This window comes from Sapajus apella, unplaced genomic scaffold (assembly GCF_009761245.1).
Source record: "Sapajus apella isolate SASKATOON/1434 unplaced genomic scaffold, GSC_monkey_1.0 scaffold4, whole genome shotgun sequence".
Classification (NCBI taxonomy): domain Eukaryota; kingdom Metazoa; phylum Chordata; class Mammalia; order Primates; family Cebidae; genus Sapajus; species Sapajus apella.
This window is the reverse complement of record NW_022436944.1, coordinates 20,202,573-20,228,625: the sequence shown is the minus strand read 5'-3', so window position 1 is coordinate 20,228,625 and position 26,053 is coordinate 20,202,573. Positions and strand designations below refer to the sequence as shown.

At 36.8% G+C, this 26,053-nt stretch overlaps 1 long non-coding RNA gene and 1 pseudogene across 2 annotated transcripts; both read right to left on the bottom strand.

The window, feature by feature from the left end:
* Window positions 1-208: 208 nt before the first annotated feature.
* On the bottom strand, window positions 209-7,265 carry LOC116540406. Its single transcript, XR_004264426.1, has 2 exons — window positions 7,072-7,265; window positions 209-334 (listed from the first exon to the last, which is right to left on the bottom strand). It is a non-coding gene; the product is annotated as an uncharacterized LOC116540406 (long non-coding RNA).
* On the bottom strand, window positions 5,511-6,027 carry LOC116540400 (annotated as a pseudogene). Its single transcript, XR_004264420.1, has one exon. The product of XR_004264420.1 is annotated as a 60S ribosomal protein L23a pseudogene (transcript).
* Window positions 7,266-26,053: the final 18,788 nt, after the last annotated feature.

Below are 26,053 nucleotides of genomic sequence, written 5' to 3'. Positions count from 1 at the left end.
GCACACTTTTTGGCAGGCAGCCTGGGCTTTTACTTCAAAGGAAGAAGGACATTCAACTCCCTTTATAATGACAAGAAAAAAATGACTGGCAGGGGTTACATTTAATCAAAATTTCATTACCTAATTTGATGTGGGTTTAATGAATAAGGACATTCTCTAACCTTTCTGACCAACGTTAAGCAGCAAATTGAGGCAATTATTATCTGAATGTTTCAGATAAGAAATACAGGTTTGGTTTACTGTAAGCTTATGAATTGATTTTTTTTTTCAGAAAAATATCCAAAGATCTTGGGGTGACTTTCTTGAGAGTTCCATTCTCCTCCCACCTTCTAACCTAAAGAGAAGAAAATCATTATTAAATACTGGGTTTAAAGAGGACTCAGAGCTTACAAAGAAAATGACCAAGTATCTCTCAGAAAAGATAGAAAAAACAGCTCTTTCATGAGGGCTACCAGAAGGAACTCCTTTTTTTCCACTGGAAATGATCAAGGTGAAGGAGCATAAGGTCTTATTGCTCTTGGAGTTACATGAGAGAAACCCACCTCAATGCTCAACTGGCTTTAAAATCTTTTTTTACTTAAATAGTTTGAAAGTTTTTATCAAATGTAGTCAGAGTACTGACTAATGGAGAGCCCGTGATACAAAGATAAGACCTGGCTTCTTATCTTCAAGGAGTTTGTAATATAATAATGGAGACAGATATCGGAAGGAGGACCGGAATGCAGGGTTTGGGTGGTGCAGAACAGACACCTAAAAGATTCACAAAGTTATCACAAATGAGCTAATGCCTGAAACCGAACCTTAAATAGACACTGGGGTTATGTGACTCAAAGGAAATAGAGAAGAGCAAGCAGTTTGTGAAAATCCATGGGGATGAGAGAGAATAGTGAGTTCAGGGATATTCAGAGAGTTCTTCTTCATTCAAAATACACTGATTGAGTTCATAGATCTATAGGGATCTCAATGATTAAAATAGATAAAATTCTTGCCCTAGAGAATTTTACTTTAAACTATTGGGAGCCAGAAAAAAAATCAGCAAATAAGCATGATATGTAAGTAATTATACGTCCTACAAGCAAAAATAAAGGAGATTAAAGACAATTGTAGAGTAAGGTGTGATACACATTTTCTTAGACAAAAGCTGCTAATTGTCTCTCAATAACCATGTTTTCATTTTCCTTTAGTCATAAGACATTTTGAGTTTTAGCTGGCCACATAGCCACACAGCCTAGATTACATTTCCCTGCGTTCCTTAGAGTTGGTGATCAAGCTGTAGCCAGTAGGATGTAAGTAGAAGTGACATGTGCAACCGAGTACTTTTCTCCTTGCCTTGTCTTCTTTCCCAGTGTCCAGAAGGTGAACATCGTGATGGGAGATGTAGTAGCTGCCAGACCTCATGATGGAAGGTGCGTTTTGAGGATGGCTAAGCAACATGATTGAAGATGTCTGAGTCTTTGATACTACGGAACAGCAACAACACCCTTGGACCACCAATACTCTCAGATTCATATGTCAAAGAGAAATAAACTTTCATCTTGTTTAATTCGTTATTATTTTGATCTTTTTTTAACAGTAGCCAGATTTATATTCAATTGAATAAAGGTAACATCTGAGCAGTGCCTGAAATAAATAAGGAATCATGAGGTTTAATGGACAAAAAGTATTCCCATTAAGTGAATAGCAAAAGCAAAGGCCCTCAAATGAAAAATGCTTACAAAGTTTCAATTCTAGGAAAGAAGACAGTGTTAAAAAGGGGGTAAACAAGAAGGAGGGTCAACTGATGAAGTCAGGAGACTTACAGAAAGCCAAATCACTTAAGGTCTCATATTTCATAGTTAAAAACTTTAGATTTTACTCTGAGTGACAACAGAAGGCACTGAGGGATTTTTGAGCGATTAGTAGTATGATCTAATTTGTTTTACAAAGCCATTCTGACTACAAGGTGAAGAATATTTTTGGGGGCAAGAATGGAAGTAGTGTGATCAGTTCAGAGGTTACACCAACATCTGGTGAGTGATAATGCAGCTTTGACAGGATAGGGAGCTAGGAGTGATGTAACTTAAACTTAAAAAAAAAAATAGTCAATAGGATTTATTGATAGTGTGATATTAAAAAAAGAAAAAAAAAGAAAAAGTTAAGAAAAGCACTAAGGCTTGAGTTTTGGGAAAATGTAGGTGTCATTTATGTACATAAAAAGTCAGAGAGGAGGCAGTTTTGGAAGCTTGAATACCAAAAGCTTAATTTGGCATATTGTATTTGAGGTGCCTCTTAATCAACAAATCTAGATAAGAGTAGGCATTTGGGGCGAAAAAAGAAACCTGGAGTTTGGGAAAAAAAAAAAAAAAAAAGGTGTCTTAGTTCCTGAGAAACATTTGGGAAACATTAGCATATGGATGGGATTTAAAGGCATGAGGCATGAGATCTGCAAGAGGCTGGGTACAGACAAAGAGTTCTGGGGATAGTGCCCTGGAACACTGCGACATTTAGGAGTTGGGAAAATGAGTAGAAATAAGTGAAATGGAGAAAGCAGTCAACTCTGGAGGAGGAGAAGCAGGAGAGTGGGGCCCAATAAGCCAAGGAAAGGAAGAATTTCAAGAAAGAGTAAGTTATCAACTGTGCCAAATACTGCAAACAGGTCAGATAGCACTGAACATTGGCTATTAGATTTAGCATATAGAAGTCTTTAAAGGTCTTGACAAGAGCAATTTGGATGCAGTGAAGACAAAAACTTAAATGAAGTGAGTTCAAGCAACAATAAGCAATCTGAAGGTGAATGAGAGCTTTGGTTCCCTTTTTTTTTTTTTTTGGATGGGCATTATTAGAAATTATTTTTGATGGCAATTAATAAAGGGATTATTGTTCTTAATTCTTGATTTTTATGCTAATTTAAAAACAGTCTAATGGTGAGGAAATGATTTTGGAAAAAGAAAAGACAACTAAAGTAGTGTGGTTCTTTATAAGGGGAGAGGTTTTAGTTTTCATGTGGTAGAGTTGACCCTGGAACAAAAAACCTTAGCTATTATGACAGGAGGAAAAACAAAATATATGGGAACTGATATATATAGGCGTATTGACTTGGTAGTCATGTCTAAATTTCTTGTTTAGCCAGAAATGGAGCAAATCAAAGAGTACACGAGCCTTAAAATATAGCTAAACTGATAATTCCCTGGAAATAGCAACTTAGAACCAAAAGCGAACATGAGATTCCCCCAAGATTACACAGAAACACTGGGGAATCCTTTGGATTTTTTTACTTGAAATAGAAATTGTTTTAAACACACAGATTCTCTCTCTCTTTCTCTCTCTCTCTCCCTTACACACACACACACACACACACACACACACACACACGAGACTCACACACACACATCCCTTATTATGTAAAAATAAATACTTGATCTAAAGTTAGATAATCCAATACCAGTATTTTTTAACTGTAATACCTCGCAGAAAATTTTACCTTCCTTCTGAGCTTAATTTTTATCAGCAAAATAGAGCTAATATTACATTTGCTTATAACTTATGAGATCACTTGTATTGAGTAATCTATTGAGATCACTTGTATATATCTCCATTTGATTTCCCACAGATATTACAGAGACTCAAAATTGAAATCGTTTCTGCTCTAATTTTTCCACCATATTTGAATAAACAGACACTGTCATGGATCAAGTTTCTCAACTCATTCACCACACAATATTTAATTTAGACCTCTCCTCCTCTCTCCCACTATCTCAAGTTTGACTGATTAACAAGTCCTGAAAATTCCATTTTCTAAATATGTCACTTTATCATAATTTATATTTTCGATATCTAAAGTCTATGTCTTTGCAGAAAAATCACATAAGTGCATATACTTTTCCTTGAATTTTGTTTTAATTTGGTCCTTACTGTTTTCTCTTTTTTTGAGACAGTTTTACTCTGCCACCCAGGCTGGACTGCCAGTCTTGGCTCACTGCAGCTTCAGCCTCCCGGGTTCAAGCGATTCTCTTGACAGCCTCCCGAGTAACTGGGATTACAGGCGGCTGCCACCACCCCAGCCAAGTATTTTGTATTTTCAGTAGAGACCAGGTGTTGCCATTTTGGCCAGGCTGGTCTCAAACTCCTGACCTCAGGTGATCCACCTGCCTGGGCCTTCAAAAGTGCTGGGATTACAGGGATGAGCCACCATTCTTATGGTTTTCTAAATGTGTTTGTGTTGTCATACTCTTTTTCCTCTTCCACAAAGTTTCACTTTTATTTTCTTACACTTAAAAAACAAAATCCTCAATTATTTCAGCATTTAATTCCATTTTTTGTATATAATTTCTAACCCTTTACTTAAAATATTTATCTACTAAATACATACCAATATACACTAATGTATACGAAATGTCAAACATCTTAGGTTTCGTTAGAGTTGTAGAGTATTGACCTTCAACTTTGGAAATTGTTTTTGTATCTTCATTTCCTGCTTGTACTTGCTTTTGAATAAGGAGTCACATAGCCTATGAGTAATTGGATCTTTTGTGCAATTAGAACTTTTCCCTGTATTATAATTTATAACATGGTTGAATTGAGCAACGTGTAATGAGTCATTTTTCTGAGGCTTTTAAGGAAGTTATTTTTGAAGGTCTGCCTAAGAGGCTAAAATATGTCTGAATTAAAAGGAATGACAGGCTGCAATCAGGACTGCAAAATAAAGGTGCTCAGTAAGCAGCCCTATTACAATCAGAAAGTGAAGGAAACGGATCTCTGTCTTGTGTGCAGAGGCAGAGGAAATGATGAATACCTTAGGTAACTCATTCTGTGCAAAATCAATCTTTCACTGTCAATTTTAAATGAACTAATTTGTTCATAAATCTGCTCAGTCAGTTTGGAAGCATACTCTGTTCCTTCATATTAGCAAATCCTTTAATCTTGACTAGTCCACTGAGTAAGAAATCTAGAAATGTGTTAATATGATTGGACATATGTAGTAGGATAAGAATTGATTCTTTTAATTAGTGTCCGCTCAAGTTAGAGTCCCTTTCTTGGCTGAACTATTGACCCACTAATATATCAAGAGATTATGTTATGACTAACATATATCCAAAGTTCAATTTAACTCTTTCTTTACTGGCCAATATTGCAGTAAACTTTCTAGGACTAAATCTTTCATTTCTTGTTTAAGGACTGGTTAGTTTTAGATGTTATATGAAAAGTAGCAAATGCATATATATCTTAACATTAAGTTTATACATCATAACATATCTACAAATTGTTCAATAATACAACACTTACTGTTTTGGAAATGCAAATTATCATAGATTTAATTGTCATCTATTAAAATTAAATGATGCTCCATATAATTTCTTATATGAGCTTCACTTTTAAGTACTTGGAATTTATATGCAAACTCCTTCTATAGTGTTATAGAACAATATGAGAAAGAAATTCAAGAAATACTGCATAAGATAAAATTTTGTTATGAGATATGAAAATAAGATATTCTATTTTTTTTTTTTTTTTTTTTTGGTGAAAAGATATACATATATTTAGAATTAGCCAGCTGGACTCAGTTTAGATGATCCCAATTTTGTTGGCAGCATCCAAAGCATCGTAATCAGGAGCCAGTCGAACATATGCCTTCTTCTCTCCATCAGGCCAAATCAGGGTGTTGACCTTGGCCACATCAATGTCATAGAGCTTCTTCACAGCCTGTTTGATCTGGTGCTTGTTGGCTTTAACATCCACAATGAACACAAGTGTGTTATTGTCTTCTATCTTCTTCATGGCAGACTCAGTGGTCAGAGGAAACTTGATGATAGCATAGTGGTCCAGTTTGTTTCTCCTGGGGGCGCTCTTCCGAGGATATTTGGGCTGCCTCCGGAGTCGCAGTGTCTTGGGCCGCCGGAAGGTGGGTGACGTGCGGATCTTCTTTTTTTTGTGGCTGTGGACACCTTTCAACACTGCCTTCTTGGCCTTTAAAGCCTTCGCTTTGGCTTCGGCTTTAGGAGGGGCAGGAGCTTCCTTCTTCGCTTTCGGCGCCATCTTGTGAAAAGGCGAAAATAAGATATTCTAAGTATGATGACTCTTTTTGTTATTTTATATATATTGATAGTTACTTAAAAGGCATGTGAATTTTGATTCATAAAGAGAAGAATATGAAAAGTCTGTGTAAAATAGATGGCTATAAAACCTAAGGATACATTTAAAATCTGTTTTTTTCTTGCTTAAATGCATTCATAACAATGTATTCTTAAATGAATTACATCTATGTCTTTTAAAAGAAAATGTAGAATTTTCTTTACATATACTCATTGTACAGTATTTTTAAAAATCCATATTAAAGAGATAATCCCTAATAAATATTATCAGTTTGGCAATTATTACCAGTTTTAAAAATATTTTCTATCACTATAAACCCTTAGGAGTATGAATAGTATTTAGCAATGAATTTGAGAGAAGCTATGTTCATATATTTCACACTCACTATAGGGAAAAAAATTGAAGGATGGAATACCGTATAACTCATTCAGCAAACATTTATTTTACATATTCTGTGTGTGGTGTCCAGGACCAAGTATTTTTTGGAATTCCAAAAGCTTTCTAACATAGTACCTGATTTAAAGGAAGCTATAATTTGAACTTTAATTTCAGAGTCTATGCACTATTTTAATGTGAATATTGGGTTTAAGCTTTGCTGGAAGCTGATATCCTTATCTTCTTCCTCAAAACTGCTGTAATCATAACTTTCTCCTTCTACTTGCGGCAATTATATTCTTCCAGTTGATCAAACCAAAAACCTTTAGAATCGTCCTTAATTTCTCTCATTCCCTCTCACTCCATACCCAATTTGGTGGTAAGTACTATTACCACTATCTTAAATTCTATTCAGAATCAAAGCATTGTACAAATGGGTAATTAAGAAAGTACCCTTAGGAGACAAAGCTAAAGGAGTAAGTCTAAGGAAGAAGAAGATGCCTTGCAAGTATTCAGTTTCAGGCAGAGTCTTCAGGAAGAAGCTTGTGCCTGATTTCATAAGGGTGCCTCCGGCATAGGTACTGGGCTTTTCACATCTTTATACCCATCCATCTTTTCTACACTTACCCTGGAGGAATATAAATTCCTAGGTACTTCTAGCAATCTGAGCATGCAAGAGAGAACTGCTCCAGTATCTTTAGGGCAGTCTTCCAGTTACAGCTGCAGGCCATTAGAAAGGAAGACTCACAGAGCAGAGCTGAGAGAGGAATGCACAGAAGTGGGAAGAAGGGGGATCCCGAGGGAGCACAAACTGTGCCTGGTGTATTTAGCAATCTCATCTCTATTTTAAAGATGTCCTGGCAAAAATACAAAATAAAACCTTGACAAGACTATTTATAGTGGTATGATCTCTTAGACCAAAGAACGAAATCAACTCCAATGTCTATCAATAGAATAATTTGTGTCTGTGTATTTGAGAGCCTTACAAATGCAAAATGAATGAGGAGATATCTATTTCCCTCTTAATGCAGAGTTTTATCCAGGGTCTGTGTAAAGTGAAAAAAACAAGGATGCCAATTTTAGTCTAAGAAAGTGGTGAAAATATGAATATTCATATGGACTACTTGGTAATGTTAAAAAATAAATAATAGAAAAATAACCTCCAAATTAATAATACGGTTACTTTTAGGGGAAGCAAAAAACCAGAGTGGATGGAAGAGGGATGGATGTAAAACGTCTGTTAGTCCACATTATCATAGAACTGTGTAACTATTTAACATACTTGCAATACAAATGTAAATGTAAAAATTCCCTAAAAGATTAAAAATGACTAAAACAAGTAAACCTAACTTTATATCACCTGGAAGAATAACCAGAAAGAGAAAATACTTTGAAATACAGTACTTTGACTGGATATCCATGACATATTATATTCAAAGGACAAAAAGCAAGCAAATTTTATGCAATATTCTTAATTTTAATGGCAATATTATTGTATGTATTTATTTTAAGACAGGGTCTTGCTCTGTCACCCAGCCTCTAGTGCAGTGATCATGGCTCACTCCAGCCTTGACATCCTAGGATCAAGCAATCTTCCCACTTCAGCCTCACAAGTATCTAGGACTACAGGTTTGTGCCACCACACCTGGTTAATTTTTGTATTTTTGTAGAAGTGGGGTCTCACTATATTGCCCAGACTGGTCGTGAACTTCTGCTCTCAAGTCATTCTCCTGCCTCAGCTTCCCAAAGTGCTGAGAATACGGTTATATTTTAATTTTAAACTTATAGGTATATTTTAAAATAAAGAAAATAATTTTGTTGATAACAGTGGAAGTCATATATATTTTTTCAGTTTAAAAAAGAAAAAACGGGGAAGTTAAGTAAGTTTCTATAACTTTAAATTTAAAACAACAGTATTAGTTAAAAATTATCTTGTGTGTGTGTGTGTGTGTGTGTGTGTGTGTGTGTGTGTATGTATTGTTTTCCCTTGCTCTCTCACTAGAAAACAAGCTATAAAAACTCCATAGCAATGAGCATTCCTAGCATCCAGGTTGTGGTCTCTATCTATAATTTGCCACTAAAAGAAGCCAAGGTACAAAGTTACCTGGAGAAATGACTAATTCTGGGGCTCAGCTAAGGGATGTCCAAACAAGGACTGAACACTGGTTATACCAGGAAGAAAGGAAGCCCTCAAACGTTATTAAGCAAACATATGCCAGAAGAATAAGGAGCCAGTTTGAAAGTGCTCCCATTGGCCTAAAATCAAACAGTGCCTAAAATGACCTTCAACATCATTAGTCATTTGGAACGGTAAATTAAAAGCACAAAGCGATATCACTTCTTCCCAGTAAAGTGGCTATAATAATAAGGCAGACAATAATAATGGTTAGCATGGATGTGGAGAAATCGAGAACTTAACCCATTGCTGATGGGAATGTAAAATGAGCAGCCACTTTGGAAAAAAGTCTTTGGTAGATCCTCAAAAAATTAATCATAGAGTTACCTTATGACCCAGAAATTTCACAACTAGTTATGTACCCAAAATAAATAAAAGTATATGTCAACACAATAACTTGTGCATGGATGGTGACAGTAGCATTATTTATAATAGCCAAAAAGTAGAGTCAAATTGGCAATTAATAGATGAGTGAATGAAAAAAATATGATATATTCATATAATAGAATATTATTTGTCAATAAAAAGGAAAGAATTACTAATACATACTATAATATAGATAAGCCTCAAGAACATTATGCTAAGTAAAAGAAGCAAGTTGCAAAAGACAATCTATTGCATAATATCATTTATATGAAATGTCCAGAATAGGCAAATCTATAGAGACAGAAAGTTATTTACTCATGGCTTAGACTGAGGGTAGGGAGAGGGAGATGGGGAATGATTGCTAATGAGTAAAGGTTTCTTTCCAAAATTTTGAAACTGTTCTAGAGTTAGATTATAATAGTTGAACAACTCTGTAAATACACTGGGATCCATTGAACTGTGTACTTTTAAAAATGTATTTCCCGTACCAGTCAGAATGATTATTAAGTCAGAAAACAACAGATGCTGGTGAGATTGTGAAGAAAAAGAAACACTTCTACACTGTTGGTGGGAGTGTAAATTAGTTCAACCATTGTGGAAAACAGTGTGGCAATTCCTCAAAGACATACAGGCAGGAATGCCACTTGGCCCAGCAATCCCAATTTTTGATACATACCCCCAAAATACAAATTGTTCCATTGTAAAGACACATGCAGGCTTATGTTCATTGTAGCATTCTTCACAATAGCAAATACATGGAGCCAACCTACATGCCCATCAATGATAGACTCGATAAATAAAATGTGGTACATATACACCATGAAATACTATGCATCCACAAAAAGGAATGAGATCATGTTCTTTGCAGGAACATGGATGGTGTTGGAGGTCCTTATTCTTAGCAAACCAATGCAGGAACAGAAAAACAAATACCTTCTTGTCTCGCTAATAAGTGGGAGCTAAATGCTGAGAACATATGGACACATGGTGGGGTACAAAACACACTGGGGCCTGTTGGAGGGCAGCAGTGAGAGAAGGGAGAAGCTCAGGAGAAATAGCTGATGAATGCCAGGCTTAATAACTGGGTGATGGGATGATCTATGCAGCAAACCACCATGGTACACATTTTACTTATGTAACATACCTGCACATCCTGCACATATACCGTTGAACATAAAAGCTGGAAAAATATATCTATGAGCTCATAATAATTCCTAAAACACACATACACACACATGCATGTGCAAACACACACACACACACAAAATTATTGACAGTTACCATTGACAGTTGCTCAGGTGCCGGTTTACTATTCTGCAAATGTATAAAACAAGTAATAAAAATTTTTATTTGTGAAATTTTCCATTTAGTTTAAGCAGCATTTATTTGTAATGCTATCTCAGTGAGCCATAACTTGAAAATATTTTATACCAAGCCTAAAATATTTAAGAAGTTGTAGGTTATAAATTTGACAGTGTTTTTCACAGTGCATACAGTTAAAAAACAAGTCAATAAAATTTGTTTTATTTATGATATGGATTCTAATATTGCAAATAATATTCATTTCATTTTCTTCATATGTTTCCTTCTCTGAACTTTCTTCTTTGGTTTATTTGGTTTACACTTCATGGATTCAATCACTCTTAGGAATTAGTAGACCTGTTGAAAAAAAATTTCAGTGCTAACTAGAGACCAATTTAATTACAAACGCATGCACACAAACAATTCATGGAACAGTTTATTTCCCTTATAAATAGCATTAATTTTCAACCTGAAGTTTTCAACAAGATACTTTACAATGAACATGAAAGTAAATCCAGACCAGCAACATGATATTATGTAATTAACATAGATACACATTAAATGAAAGTAAAAATAAATTTCAACCCAGAAAACTGAAATAATAATAATCTTAATGAATGATGTTGAATAAAAATGAACAGGAATTAACCTTCTATGGACCTTCTCTTAAATTTTGCTCAGAGATATTATAGCTTTAAAAGCATAATACCCTTTTGCAAGACAGTGTGTGTGCGTGTATCTGTAAATATGTTTGTACATATGTATATATGTGTGTATATATGTGTCTATGTTTCTCTTTGTGTGTGTGTGCGCATGTGTGTGTGTGTACATGTGAAGCTGTATTTCAGGACTCTGTTTGACTTCCAGAACCAGTCCTAAAATCTGCACCCTAAGGCTGCAAAAGCTCAGTTTCCGTTTTGTTGCTACAGGAAAACAGCACAAGGGGAGTGTTGGCAAGACGTGAAACTGGTCAGTGCATCTGCCATCCCTGGGTGCTGTCTTGGTGAGACTCGTCAGTCCTCTCTGCCTTGTGCACTGATGCTGAAGACTCCCCCCTGACCAGATCCTAGTCATTTGCCAGGCTCTCTCTGTCATGAGGAGTTACACTGGCAACTGATCCTCATGCTCACCCTGCTGTCAAAGCATTCCAATTTTTAATCGCTACATGACTTGTCACATTGAATATGAACCACATGCCTATGATGCAATCTCTCTAATAATGAGAATGCCAAAAAAAAGGAGAAGGCTGTGCAGGTCTCCTCTCACTATTGACATTCTGAAACTAAGTTTGAGAAAGTTCCTTAACCGAAAATTATGTTTGCACCTTAAGAAACTAAATTATTTCTGTAATTTACACAATAAGGCACTATATTGTCAAAAGCATGTGCCTACACTTACTGAATATTTCTAAAGTTCTGGCTAACTCTCATAGACCATATTTCCACTGTGGAAAAGAATCCATCTCCCATGATCAGGGAAGAAAACAGCCAAAATTCAGTCCCAGATCTGTAGAACACACCTGTCACTTCCTTACCTACTGAGAGATAGTCTCTTCTTGGCTGTATTTAGTTTGAAATGCCAAGGCATATATTAAGAATTCTTAAATTCTGAATGATGAACTATATTTTTCTGAGAATGCTGCTTGAATCAGTCTCAGTTATTTATTACCTAGATTTTGAGATTTGGTATTTCCACAGGATTGAGAATTAAGATAAAAATGGAAGACAATGTTTTCATTAATTAAAAATTGAAATAAGTTTACTTGTATTTATGTTTCAATATTGATCTTATGTTTTGAATTTGTTTACAAGAAATGTGCCAAATCCTATTATTTACTGGATTCTGACAAGGTTTTTCTGTAAAGATGAAAGTCACATCAGTCAAAAGACACATTAGGCTCTGTGGACAGGATCTAATATGTATGTTTTATAACTATAGACAGTCAATTTTAATTCAACAGTATGTCCTCAGCATTATACTAAAATCAGGTAAAATGGCCTTGTAGACGTATGTGGAATGAATACCTTGGTAATAAGACAATTCTTTTTTCTTTTTTTTTTTTTTGAGTCTACTCATTATTTATTCAGTAGTCTAGTAGATTTCTTCTTTTTTTTTTTTTTTTAAATTTATTCTACCTTAAGTTCTGGGACACATGTGAAGAACGTGCAGGTTTGTTACATAGGTATACATGTGCCACAATGGTTTGCTGCACCCATCGACTCGTCACACACATTAGGTGTTTCTCCTAATGCCATCCCTCCCATTGACCCCCACCCAGTGACAGGCCTCAGTGCGTGATCATGTTCCCTTTCCTGTGTCCATGTATTCTCATTGTTCAACTCCCACTTATGAATGACAACATGTGGTGTTTGGTTTCCTGTTCCTGTGTTAGTTTGCTGAGAATGATGGTTTTCAGCTTCATGCATGCCCCTGCAAAAGATGTGAACTTTCTTTTTTATGACTGTGCAGCATTCCATTGTGTATATATGCTACATTTTCTTTATCTAGTCTATTATTGATAGCCATTTGGGTTGGTTCCAATTCTTTGCTATTGTAAATAGAGCTGCAGTAAACATACGTGTGCAAGTGTCTTTATGGTAGAATAATTTATAATCCTTTCACTATATACCTATAATCCTTTCAGTATATTACCCAGTAATGGGATTGCTGGGTCAAATGGCATCTCTGGTTTTAGATCCTTGAGGAATCACAGCCCTATCTTCCACAATGGTTGAACTAATTTACACTGCAACCAATAATGTAAAAGTATTCCTATTTCTCCACACCCTCTCCAGCATATGTTGTTTCCTGACTGTTTAATAATCACCATTCTAACTGGCATGAGATAATATCTCATTGTGGTTTTGATTTGCATTTCTCTGATGACCAGTGATGATAAACTTTTTATCATATGTTTTTTGGCCAGATAAATGTTTTCTGTCCAGAAGTGTCTGTTCATATCCTTTGCCCACTCTTTGATGGGGATTTTTTTTCTTGTAAATTTGTTTAAGTTCTTTGTAGATTCTGGATATTAGCCCTTTCTCAGATGGATAGATTGCAAAAATTTTCTCCCATTCTGTAGGTTGCTGTTTCACTCTGATAGTTTCTTTTGCTGTGTAGAAGCTCTTAAGTTTAATTAGATCTCATATGTCTATTTTGGCTTTTGTTGCCATTGCTTTTGGTGTTTTACTCATGAAGTCCTTACCCATGCCTATATCCTGAATGGTATTGCTTAGTTTTTTTTCTAGAGTTTCTATGGTGTTATATCTTATGTTTAAATCTTTAATCCATCTGAAGTTAATCTTTGTATAAGATGTAAGGAAGGGATTCAGTTTCAGTTTTCTGCATATGGCTAGCCAGTTTTCCCAAAACCATTTATTAAATAGGGAATCATTTCCCCATTGATTGTTTTTGTCAGGTTTGTCAAAGATCAGATGGTTGTAGATGTGTGGTGTTATTTTTGAGGTCTCTGTTCTGTTCCATTGGTCTATAGATCTGTTTTGGTACTAGTACCATGCTGTTTTGGTTACTGTGGTTTTGTAGTATAATTTCAAATCAGGTAGTGTGATGCCTCCAGCTTTGTTCTTTTTGCTTAGAATTGTCTTGCCTATATGGGCTCCTTTTTGGTTCCATATGAAATTAAAGTAGTTTTTTTCTAATTCTGTGAGGAAAGTCAATGGTAGTTTGTTGGTAATTCCACTGAAACTATAAATTACTTTGGGCAGTATGGCCATTTTTTGCAATATTAGTTTTTCCTATCCATGAGCGTGGAATGTTTTTCCATCTGTTTGTGTCCTCTCTCATTTATTTGAGCAGTGGTTTGTAGTTCTCCTTGAAGAGGTCATTCACATCCCTAGTCAGTTTTATTCCTAGGTATTTTATTCCCTTTGTAGCAATTGTGAATGGGAGTTTGCTCATGATTTGGCTCTCTGTTTGTCTGTTATTGCTGTACAGGAATGCTTGTGATTTTCCACGTTGATTTTGTATCCTGAGACTTCGCTGAAGTTGCTTATTTGCTAAGGAGTTTTTGAATTGAGACGATGAGGTTTTCTAAATATACAATCATGTCATCTGCAAACAGAGACAATTTGACTTCTTTTCTTCTTATTTGAATACACTTTATTTCTTTCTCTTGCCTGATTGCCTGTCCAGAACTTCCAATACTATGCTGAATGGGAGTGGCGAGAGAGGGCATTCTTACCTTGTGCCAGTTTTCAAGGGGAATGCTTCCAGCTTTTGCCCATTCAGTATGATATTGGCTGTGGGTTTGTCAGAAATAACTCTTATTATTTTCAGATACATTCCATCAATACCTAGTTAATTAAGAGTTTTTAACATGAACGGGTGTTGGATTTTATCAAAGACCTCTTCTGCATCTATTGAGATAATTATGTGGTTTTTGTCATGGTTCTACTTACGTGATACATTACATTTATTGATTTGTATATGTTGAACCAGCTTTGCATCCCAGGGATGAAGACAGCTTTATTGTGGTGGATGAGCTTTTTGATGTACTGCTGGATTCAGTTTGCCAGTATTTTATTGAGGATTTTTGCATTGATGTTCAACAGGGATATTGGCCTGAAGTTTTTGTTTTGTTTTGTCTCTACCAGATTTTGGTATCAGGATGATGCTGGCCTAATAAAATGATTTATGGAGGAGTCCCTCTTTTCCTAATGTTTGGAATAGTTTCAGGAGGAATGTTACCAGCTCCTTTTGTCCTCTGGTAGTATCTTGCTGTGAATCATCTGGTCTGGGCTTTTTTTGGTTGATAGGCTATTAATTACTGATTGAATTTCAGAACATGTTATTGGTCTATTCAGGGACTTGACTTCTTCCTGGTTTAGTCCTGGGAGAGTGTATGTGTCCAGGAATTTATCCATTGCTTCTAGTTTTTCTAGTTTATTTGCAGAGTGGTGTTTATAGTATTCTCTGATGGTAGTTTATATTTCTGTGGGATTAGTGATGATATCCCCTTTATCATTCTTTATTGTGTCTATTTAATTCTTTTCTCTTTTCTTCTTTATTAGTCTGGCTAGTGGTCTATGTATTTTATTAATCTTTTCAAAACAAAAACTGGCTCCTGGATTCACTGATTTTTTTGAAGGGTATTTTGTGCCTCTATCTCCTTCAGTTCTGCTCTGATCTTAGTTATTTCTTGTCTTCTGCTAGCTTTTGAATTTGTTTGCTTTTGCTTCTCCAGTTCTTTCAATTGTGATGTTAGGAGTTAGATTTTAGATCTTTCCCACTTTCTTCTGTGGGCATTACAATGCTATAAATTTCCCTCTAAATACTGATTTAGCTCTTGGTCCATAGCAGAGTTCAAGTCCTGAATATCCTTGTTGATTTTCTGTCTCATTGATCTGTCTGATAATGACAGTAGGGTGTTAAAGTCTCCCACTATTATTGTTTTGGAGTCAAAGTCTCTTTGTACTTGTTTTATGTTAAAGTCTCCCACTATTATTGTTTGGAAGTCAAAGCCTCTAAGTACTTTGTGAATCTGGGTGCTCTTGTATTGGGTGAATATATATATTTAGGATAGTTAGCTTTTCTGGCTGCACTGATCCCTTTACCATTATGTAATGCCCTTCTTTGTCTTTTTAGATCTTTGTTGGTTTAAAGTCTGTTTTGTCAGAGACTAGGATTGTAGCCTCTACTTTTTTTTTTTTTTTTGCTTTCCATTTGCTTGGTAAATATTCCTCCATCCCTGTATTTTGACCCTATCTGTCTTTGCACGTGATATGGGTCTCCTGAATACAGCACACCAATGGGAATTAACTATCCAATTTGCCATTCTGTTTCTTTTAATTGGAGCATTTAGCCCATTTACATTTAAGGTTAGTATTGTTATGTGTGAATTTGATCCTGTCATGATGCTAGCTGGTTATTTTGCACATTAGTTGATACAGTTTCTTCATAGTGTCAATGCCCTTTACTTTTTGGTATGTTTTTTCAGTGGCTGGTACCCATTTTTCCTTTCCATATTTAGTGCTTCTTCAGGAGCTCTTGTAAGGCAGGCCTGGTGTTGACAAAATATTTCAACATTTGCTTGTCTGTAAAGGATTTTATTTCTCCTTCACATAGGAAGTTTAGTTTGGCTGGATAAGAAATTCTGGATTGAAGGGGGAGGATCCAAGATGGCCGAATAAGAATAGCTCCGGAGTTCAGTTCCCAGCAAGAACAATGCAGAGGGTGAGTGCCCACTGCATCTCCAAACAAATTTCACTGCCCACAGACCAGGAGATTCACAGGCCAAAAAGCACCTTGAGTTTTCAGCATGGCAGTTTCAGCTGGTGCCTGGTTGGTGCACAGAAACTCACACAAATCTGAGCAGACATTTCAACTGGCACCTGGAATGTCTGGGAGACAGAGCCACCCATTCAACTGAAAGGGAGGGGACAGAAACAGGGAGCTAGGTGATCTGGCTTGGCGGGTACCACCCCATAAAACAAGCAATCTGAAATGCTCTGGATTGAGAGTTTTGCAACAAAAGCAGCTGGACCCAGGACAGTCCAGCTCATGGTGAGGGCAGGGAAGGGCAACCACCACTACCAAGGCAGCCTGCCACTACTGAGGCAGTTCACACAGCAGCTGGGCAGAGCCTGTGGCAGCTCTGCAACACCTCTGCTGACAGACTGTAACTAGACTACTCGGTGAGGGGCAGGACATTTATGAAAAAAGGCAGCAGGATGACAGGAACTTATAAATAAAGCTGACTTTCCTAGGACAGAGCACCTGGGGAAAGAGGCAGTTATGTGTTCTGCTGCAGCAGACTTAAAAGTACCTGCCCAGCAGCTCTACATGGAACAATGGAGCTCCCAGCATAGCACTTGAGCTCCTATAAGGGACAGACTGTCTTCTCAAGCAGTTACCCGACCCCTGTATACCAAAAGAGGCACCTCATAAAGGAGAGCTTAGGCTGACATCTGGCAGGTACCCTTCTGGGACGAAGATAACGGAAGAAGAAACTGGCAGCAACCCTTACTGTTCTGCAGCCCCCGTGGGTGATCCCCAGGCAAGCAGGGTCTGGAGTGCACTTCCAGCAGTCCTGCAGCAGAGGGGCCTGACTGTTAGAAGGAAAAGTAAGAAACAGAAAGAAACAACTTCATCATCAATGAAAAGGACATCCACTCAGAGACCCCATCCAAAAGTCACCAGCTACAAAGACCACAGGTAGATAGAGCCATCAAGATGGGAAGAAACCAGCTCAAAAAGGATAGAAACACCAAAACTTAGAATGCCTCTCCTCCTCCAAAGGATCACAATTCCTCACCAGCTAGAGATCAGAGATGGATGGAAAATGAATCTGATGAATTGACAGAAACAGGCTTCAGAAGGTGGGTAATAACAAACTTCTCAGAGCTAAAAGAACATGTGCTTACCCAATGCAAAGGAACTAAGAACCTAGAAAAAAGGTTAGATGAGATGCTAATTAGAATAAACAGCTTAGAGGAGAATATAAATGACTTGATGGAGTTGAAAAACATAGCACGAGAACTTCATGAAGAATATACAAGTTTCAATAGCAGAATCAACCAAGCAGAAGAAAGGATATCAGAGATTGAAGATCAACTCAATGAAATAAAATGAGAAGGCAAGAATAGAGAAAAAAGAGTGAAAAGAAATGAACAAAGCCTCCAAGAAATATGGGATTATGTGAAAAGACCTAATCTACGTTTGATAGATGTAACTGAATGTGACAGAGAGAATGAATCCAAGCTGGAAAACACTCTTCAGGATATTATCCAGGAGAACTTCCCCAACCTAGCAAGGCAGGCCATTATTCAAGTTTAGGAAATGCAGAGAACACCACAAAGATATTCCTCGAGAACCACCCCCAGGTACATAATCGTCAGATTCACCAGAGTTGAAATGAAGGAAAAAAATGCTAAGGTCAGCCAGAGAAAAAGTTTTTTTTTTTTTTTTTTGTTGTTGTTGAGTTTCTGCCAGGTTTTGGTATCAGGATGATGTTCATCTCATAAAATGATGTAAGAAGGATTCCCTCTTTTTCTATTGTTTGGAATAGTTTCAGAAGGAATGGCACCAGCTCCTCTTTGTATGTCTGGTAGAATTCAGCTGTGAACCCGTCTGGACCTGGACATTTTTTGATTAGTAGTCTATGAATTGCTGCCTCGACTTCAGCCCTTGTTATTGGTCTGTTCAAGATTTCATCTTCTTCTCTTGGTTTCATTCTTCCCATCACTTTCAGGTACACCAATCAAAGGTAGGTTTGGTCTTTTTACATAGTCCTATATTTCTTGGAGGCTTTGTTTATTCCTTTTTATTCTTTTTTCTCTAATCTTGTCTTCACACTTTATTTTATTAAGTTGATTTTCAATCTGTGATATTATTTCTTCACTTGATCGATTCAGCTATTGATACTTGTTTGTGCTTTATGAAGTTCTCTTGCTGTGCTTTTCAGCTCCATCAGGTCATTTATGTTAATCTCTAAACTGGTTGTTCTAGTTAGCATTTTCTGTAATCTTTAGGAAGGTTCTTGGCTTCCTTTCACTGGGTTAGAACATGTTCCTTTAGCTTGGAGGAGGTTGTTATTACCCATATTCTGAAGCCTATTTCTGTCAATTCATCAAACTCATTCTCCATCCAGTTTTGTTCCCTTGCTGGTGAGGAGTTGTTGTGATTTTTTGGAGGGGAAGAGGCATTCTGGTTTTTGGAACTTCAGCATTTTCGTGCTGGTTTTTCCTCATCTTCATGGATTTATCTACCTTTGATCTTTGTTGCTGATGACCTTAGGATGGGGTTTTTGCATGGATGTCCTTTTTGTTGATGTTGATGTTATTGCTTTCTATTTGTTAGCATTCCTTCTAATAGTCAGGTCCATCTGCTGCAGATCTAGAAATAGGAAGATACCACAATAGGAACACTTTCTATCGTGATAAACTATTATATATGTCAGATATAATGAAGGTGAAATAATATCTATCAAAAGTAGAATATGCAGAGTAAAAGCACAATTTGGGGTGATTTAATCTCTATTTCATTGTCATAAAAGTATTCATTTATTGACTACCTATGATATTTCAGGAACTAGCTATACTAATTCCAAGTGTAATCAAGGCAGCCAAAGTCACTTTGAAGTTGACAAGGAAGCTCTGACACTTAAGAGAAAGATACAGCCATGAAAGGGATGAACTTATTTAGAAATTATTAGTGCTAGGAGAAGGGGTCTGGGGCAGATACTTAAAGATCCCTGCATATAAATTCCTGCTACCAGAAGAAGACAAGTCTATAAAGAGGCTGAGCATTCCCTTCCAAAATAAGCCAGAGAACCTTTGAAAAATGGTAGACTTCAAGGCAAGGGATGATAAAAGATGGGCTTGAAGTATCTGTGTTACCAGAAAGAAGTATTAAAAAACTGATGTGGAAACTTCACAAGGACACAGGAAACATTGTGAAGGGAATATTCGTAACTCATTAAATACAACTAGACTTCATGAGTTTCTATTGGTAATAACAGATAAACAGATAGATAGGAAGAGAAGAGAAATTTTTTCCTTGAAGTGAAATTCTGAGTAATAAATATAGAAAGAATGATGAAGTTTGAAATCACATTTGCAACATCATTGTAAAAATAGATAAAGGAAAGAAATTAATGGTAAATCTAGGGTGGGCAGGAGGTTAAACATGGTTAAGAATACTTACATAATATTAAGGATCACACAGATTACTTATTACAGTTGAATTTTATTATTCACAGATTCTATACTTGTAAATTCACCTATTTGTTAAAAGGTATTTGTAATCGGGCGTGGTGACACTTATAATCCCAGTACTCTAGGAGGCTGATGCGGGCGGATCATTTGAGGTTGATTTCGTGCCCAGTCTGGCCAACATAGTGAAACCCTGTCTCTAACTGAAAATAGAAAAAAAAAAAAAAAAAAAGAGCCAGGCATGGTGGCATGTACCTGTAATCCTGGCTACTTGGGAGGCTGAGGCATGAGAATTGCTTGAACCCAGGAGGCAGAGGTTACAGTGAACTGAGATCTTGCCACTGAACTTCAGCCTGGGTGACAGAGTGAGACTCTGTATTAAAAAAAAAAAAAAAGTTATTTGTAAACAATATTCATGGCTGTTGAAATTTCTTATGAATATGCTAAAGCAGTGAAAAATTTGAATTGCCTGATGCACATGTTTTCATTTGAGGGAGAACGAGATGGTTTTCTCTCTTATTTCAACTCTCCTTACTGTAAACAAGCACTCATATATTTAGTGTCCATTTTTTTGCATTTTTCTGCCTTTTTGGGTTATTTTGCTGTTTAAAATGTCCCAAAATGTAGTGATGAAGTCTCTTTGTTGTGTTCCTAAGTGTGAGAAGATTGTGATGTGCCTTATGGTCAAAATACATGTGTTAGATAAACTTTCAGGCATGAGTTACAAAGCTATTGGTTGTGAGTTTAATGTTAATTAGTAGAGTATATTAAATAAGGTATCTTTAAACAAACTGACAGAAGAGCAGAAGATCAAACACCGCATGTTCTCACTCATAGGCGGGTGTTGAACAATGAGAACACATGGACACAGGGAGGGGAGCACTACACACTGGGGTCAGTTGGGGGGAAATAGGAGAGGGACGGTGGGGGGTGGGAACTGGGGAGAGATAGCAAGGGGAGAAATGCCAGATGTAGGTGATGGGGAGGAAGGCAGCAAATCACACTGCCACGTGTGTTCCTATGCAACAATTTTGCATGTTCTTCACATGTACCCCAAAACCTAAAATGCAATAAAATAAATAAATGGGGAAAAAGAAACACGTACAGAACAAAGTTATATATTGATTGGCTGATGGAAATGTTGTGATTAGAGACTTGCAATAACCTGACCTCTATTTCCTTTGAGAGTAATGCTTTAGTATTTGCTAGTTCAGTATTCACAGCAACTACATAGAACATAACTACCATGAAAAATGACACTTGAGTGTAATTATAAAAGGATAAATAATAAATACACACTGGAGAAATTGAACACGGCTTTAACTAAGTGACCTAAATTAATATCACTAATAAGGGGCAAATGAACATCATGGTCCACCAGATTTGATACCCTGAAAAGCATATAACCTTCTTTATGTAGTATTCCAGCCCAAAATATTTAAAAGTTGAATTTAATATTGAGGAAATACCAGAGAACCCAAATTAAAGGACATTATATGCTAGGTGCAGTGGCTTGTGCCTGTTATCTCAGCAATTTGGGAGGCTGAGGCAGGAGGATTCCAGGTCAGGAGTTTGAGATCAGCATGGTCAACATGGTGAAGCCCTGTCTCTACTAAAATACCAAAATTAGCTGGGTGTGATGGCAGGTACCTATAATCCCAGCTACTCAGGAGGCTGAGGCAAGAGAATCCTTTAAACCCAGGAGGCAGAGGTTGCAGTGAGCTAAGATGGCACCATTGTACTCCAGCCTGGGCAACAGGATGAGATCCCATTACAAAAAAAAAAAAAAAAAAAAAAAAAAGACGTTATGTAAAACACTTGTCTCGTTCTTTAAAAATGTCAATGGAATGTAAAACAAAGAAAGACTGAGGAACTGGTCCAGATTAATAAACTAAAAGAGATGTACAACCAAATGTATTAGTCAATATTATACCAGGAGACCCTTTCCCAGAAAAAAAAAATATGCTATAAAAGATATTAGGGAAATGTACTTTATTAGATTGTAATCTAATATAAATATTATCATGTATTGATAATTGTACTGTGAATATGGAAGAGAATATTCTTAAGAAATACATATTGAAGTGTCATGGGGTAAAGAGGAAAAATGTACATAGCCTAGGCTCAAAAGATTCAGAAAAAAGTTAGCAAATCTGTATCTACTTCTATAGCTCTATCTACCTGTCTCATTTATCTGTCTGTTGGTCTACCTGGAAAGAGAGAAAAAGAGAGAGAAATGTGCATGCAAAATGAGCAAAATATAACAAATAGGTGAATCTGAGTAAAGAGATATATTTGTATTATGCTTGCAACTTTTTGTGCTTGGAATTATTTCAAAATGTAAATTTTTTAAAAAAGAAGTAGGAGGAGGAAGTTCAGGAGGATGTGCAATCAAAAGAGGCCAGAGAAGTTGTCAGCCATGTCTAATGCTACAGGGGTAAGTAAGGTTTTGGATTTAGATTAGACTTAGCAACAAGTTACTGGTGATGCCAGTTTTAATGGCTTTGTCAAGACAGAAGCCTGATTGTCATTGGTGTGAAGGAAGTGGTGTGTGGAAATATAGATACCAAATTCTGTAATTTTACTTGAAGGAAAGGAAAGAAATACAATAAATAATGAAATAAGAAAGGGACTTGTTCTTCTATTTTTGTTTTGTTTTGTTTTTTGTTTTTTGAGACGTAGTCTCACTCTGTTGCTCAGGCTGGAGTGCAGTGGCTTAGTCTTGGCCCATTGCAACCTTAACTCCCACCAGGTTCAAGCAATTCTCCTGCCTTAGGCTCCCAGGTAGCTGGGACTACAGGAGTGTGCCACTGCACTTGGCTAATTTTTGTATTTTTAGTAGATACATGTTTTCACCATGTTGGCCAAGTTGGTCTTGAACTCCTGGCCTCAGATGTTCCACCCACCTCAGCCTCCCAAAGTGTTGGAATCACAGGTGTGAGCCATTGCACCCAGCCTATTTGTTTTTAAATTGGAGAGATATGAGCACTCACAAGCTGATAGGGACCCATCTTTGCTGAAAGAGAGAAGGAAGAGTTGCAGACAAATGGCAAGGAAGTAATGACTGAGAGAGGAAGAGGTCAGATAGAAAGGAGAGAAGGAATAGAAAGCACAGGTAAGATAAAGAGGGAAATTTTGAATTCAACTTATTTAACTGGAAAATAGATCTTTTAAAAAATACTGAAATGGTATTATTGACATTTTTGGATTTTCTTAAGAAAAGTTTTTCAATTTAATCAGGTTTGTTCTTGCTGGAATAGACACTTACTCCGGATATGGTTTGCCTATCCTGGATGCAATGGTCTTCTGCGAAGACCACCAACTGTGGACTCACAGAACGCCTTATCCACCATCATGGCATTCCACTCAGCATTGCCTCTGACCAAGACATTCACTTTATTGCTAAAGAAGTGCAGCAGTGGGCTCGTGCTCATGGAATTCACTGGTCTTACCATGTTCCCCATAATCCTGAAGAAGCTGGATTGACAGAATGGTGGAATGGCCTTTTGAAATCACAATTACAATGCCAACTAGGTGACAATACATTGCAGGTCTGGGGCAAAGTTCACCACAAGGTCCTGCATGCTCTGATCAGTGACCAACATATGGTACTGTTTTTCCCATAGCAAGGATCACGGGTCCAGGAATCAAGGGGTGGAGGTGGAAGTGGCACCACTCATCATCACCCCTAGTGCTACACTAGCAAAATTTTGGTTCCTGTTCCCACGACGTTGTGTTCTGCTGGCCTAGAGGTCTTAGTTCCAGTGGGAAGAACGCTGCCACCAGGAGACATAATGATCCCATTAAACTGGAAGTTAAGATTGCCACCTGGACACTTTGGGCTCCTCCTACCTTTAAGTCAACAGGCTACGAAAGGAGGTACAGTGTTGGCTGGAGTGATTGCCCAGACTATCAAGATGAAATCGGTCTACTACTCCACAATGGAGGTAAGGGAGAGTGTGAATAGAATACAGGAGATCCATTAGGGCTTCTCTTAGTATTATGGTGTCCCGTGATTAAGGTCAATGGGAAACTACAACAGCCCAATCCAGTCAAAACTGCAAATGACCCAGACTCTTTAGAAATGAGAGTTTGCGTCACTCCACCAGGGAAAAAACAAATGAACGAACAACAAAAAAAAAAACATGACCTGCTGAGGTGTTTGCTGAAGGCAAAGGGAATACAGAATGGATAGTAGAAGAAGGTAGTCATCAACACCAGCTACAACCACTTAACCAGACGCAGGCAGGAAGACTGTAATTGTCATGAGTACTTTCTCCTTTTGTTGAAAACATGTTTGTGCATGTATACACTTGTACTAAGAAAATATCTTTATTTTGTTTCCTTTTTATCATGTGACATAAAATTTATTGACAATATCAGCATTTAAATATTGTTAACTTTACTTAATAGTATTTGGATTGGGGATTGTTGCATTTCTGGTTGTATGAAGAATAGTTGCATTATGTTAGCTATAATTATGACCTCATCATTGTCTTTATCTGAAGATTACAGATAATCTCAGGAGTTGTGTATGGGTTCCGGTTGACAAGGGGTGGACTTGTGATTGTTAATACTGTATGTCAACTTGATTAGATTGAGGGATACAAAGTATTAATCCTGAATGTGTCTGTGTGGGCGTTGCCAAAAGAGATTAACATTTGAGTCAGTGGGCTGGGAAAGGCAGATCCACCTTTAATCCAGTGGGCACAATCTAATCAGCTTCCAGTGAATATAAAACAGGCAGAAAAATGTGAAAAAGAGAGATGGGCCTAGCTTTCCAGCCCACTAGGAGAATCCTTCCCTTGCCAAATACATAGTCATATGTTTTCAACATCCGTTCCTTCTCCAATACATCTCCTGAGCAAGTGTCCTTTCTCCTAACTTTGGCCCTCAGTTTGGGAGGGATAACTGCCTACATTTCTCTAGTTCCAGGCCTTCATTTCAAATGGTTTTCAGGAGTTCTACATTTGGATGGCTCACCCTTAAATCCACAATCCTCTCCCCTAAATCTGCTTTTTTACATTTTTTTATACCTAACTGAGGTGAAAGATAACGTGGCATATTTTAAAATATTTTGATAGTCACGGTTTGTTTCCCATGAATGAGAAACTGCATAATTCAGTCTTCTGCTCTTCCAGGAGGCTGAGGCAAGCAGTCATAAGTCCCAAAGAGAAGAAAAATATCACATTCAATTTATTTTTTGGCTATATAACTAAGTAAAGAAGTAGTGACTTAACAATTATGGAGTAGCCAAAAAAATAAAACAACACTATTATAATTAAAATTCAGCCACATAAAACACTATTGTAAAGTAGTTAAAATTCAACCATATAATGAAAATATTCAACTTTGGTGCTTTTGTTTGAACTTGAGCTGAAATCAAACAAACACAAATGTCCTGGCTGCATCTCACACTAGATTTTCCAGCCGCAGCACCATAATAACCCCCAAGTAATATTTTCCAAAGTTTAAAGGGATAATGGGATGTGACTACTAAAAAATAAGACAATCTGAAAAATAAGGTAAAATGGAGTTTAATATTGTTGTTTGTGTGAGAATAGGAAGAAGTGGTAGAGAAAAACAGGAAAAAGTGAGGGAGACAGGGACAAGCATTTCTCTAGGAAAAATGGAAATTCTGCATCTTTTTTTTTGTGGTATTGTGTACCAGAATGTTAGGTGATTATTAACGCTCTGTATATTCTTTGAATTTTTGGAACTAAAGCCATGTGACTTTGTCCCACAGCTTCTTTGCATGCCATGTTTATTATCTTCTTTTGACATACGTTCATGCTAACCTGCTTGGGCCAATAAATACACAGGCTTTTAGAATCTCAGAAACTATTGAATGTAAATGGACCAGATCATTTTAGCATTAAATTTGAATAATGTGTGTTTTCAGAAGAAGCACTATTTCAAGTTTTTTACTGTAAGCCTATTTGGATAGATAGGTCTAAGAAAAATTGCTATGATTTTGTTGTTATTTCTCCAAGATTGTTAAACACATATGGATAATATTCATCTTGATCTTCCAAAGCTGTGGCACTGCTTCTTATCATCTTTTCATGATCTGTGACCACTAACATTTGTGAAA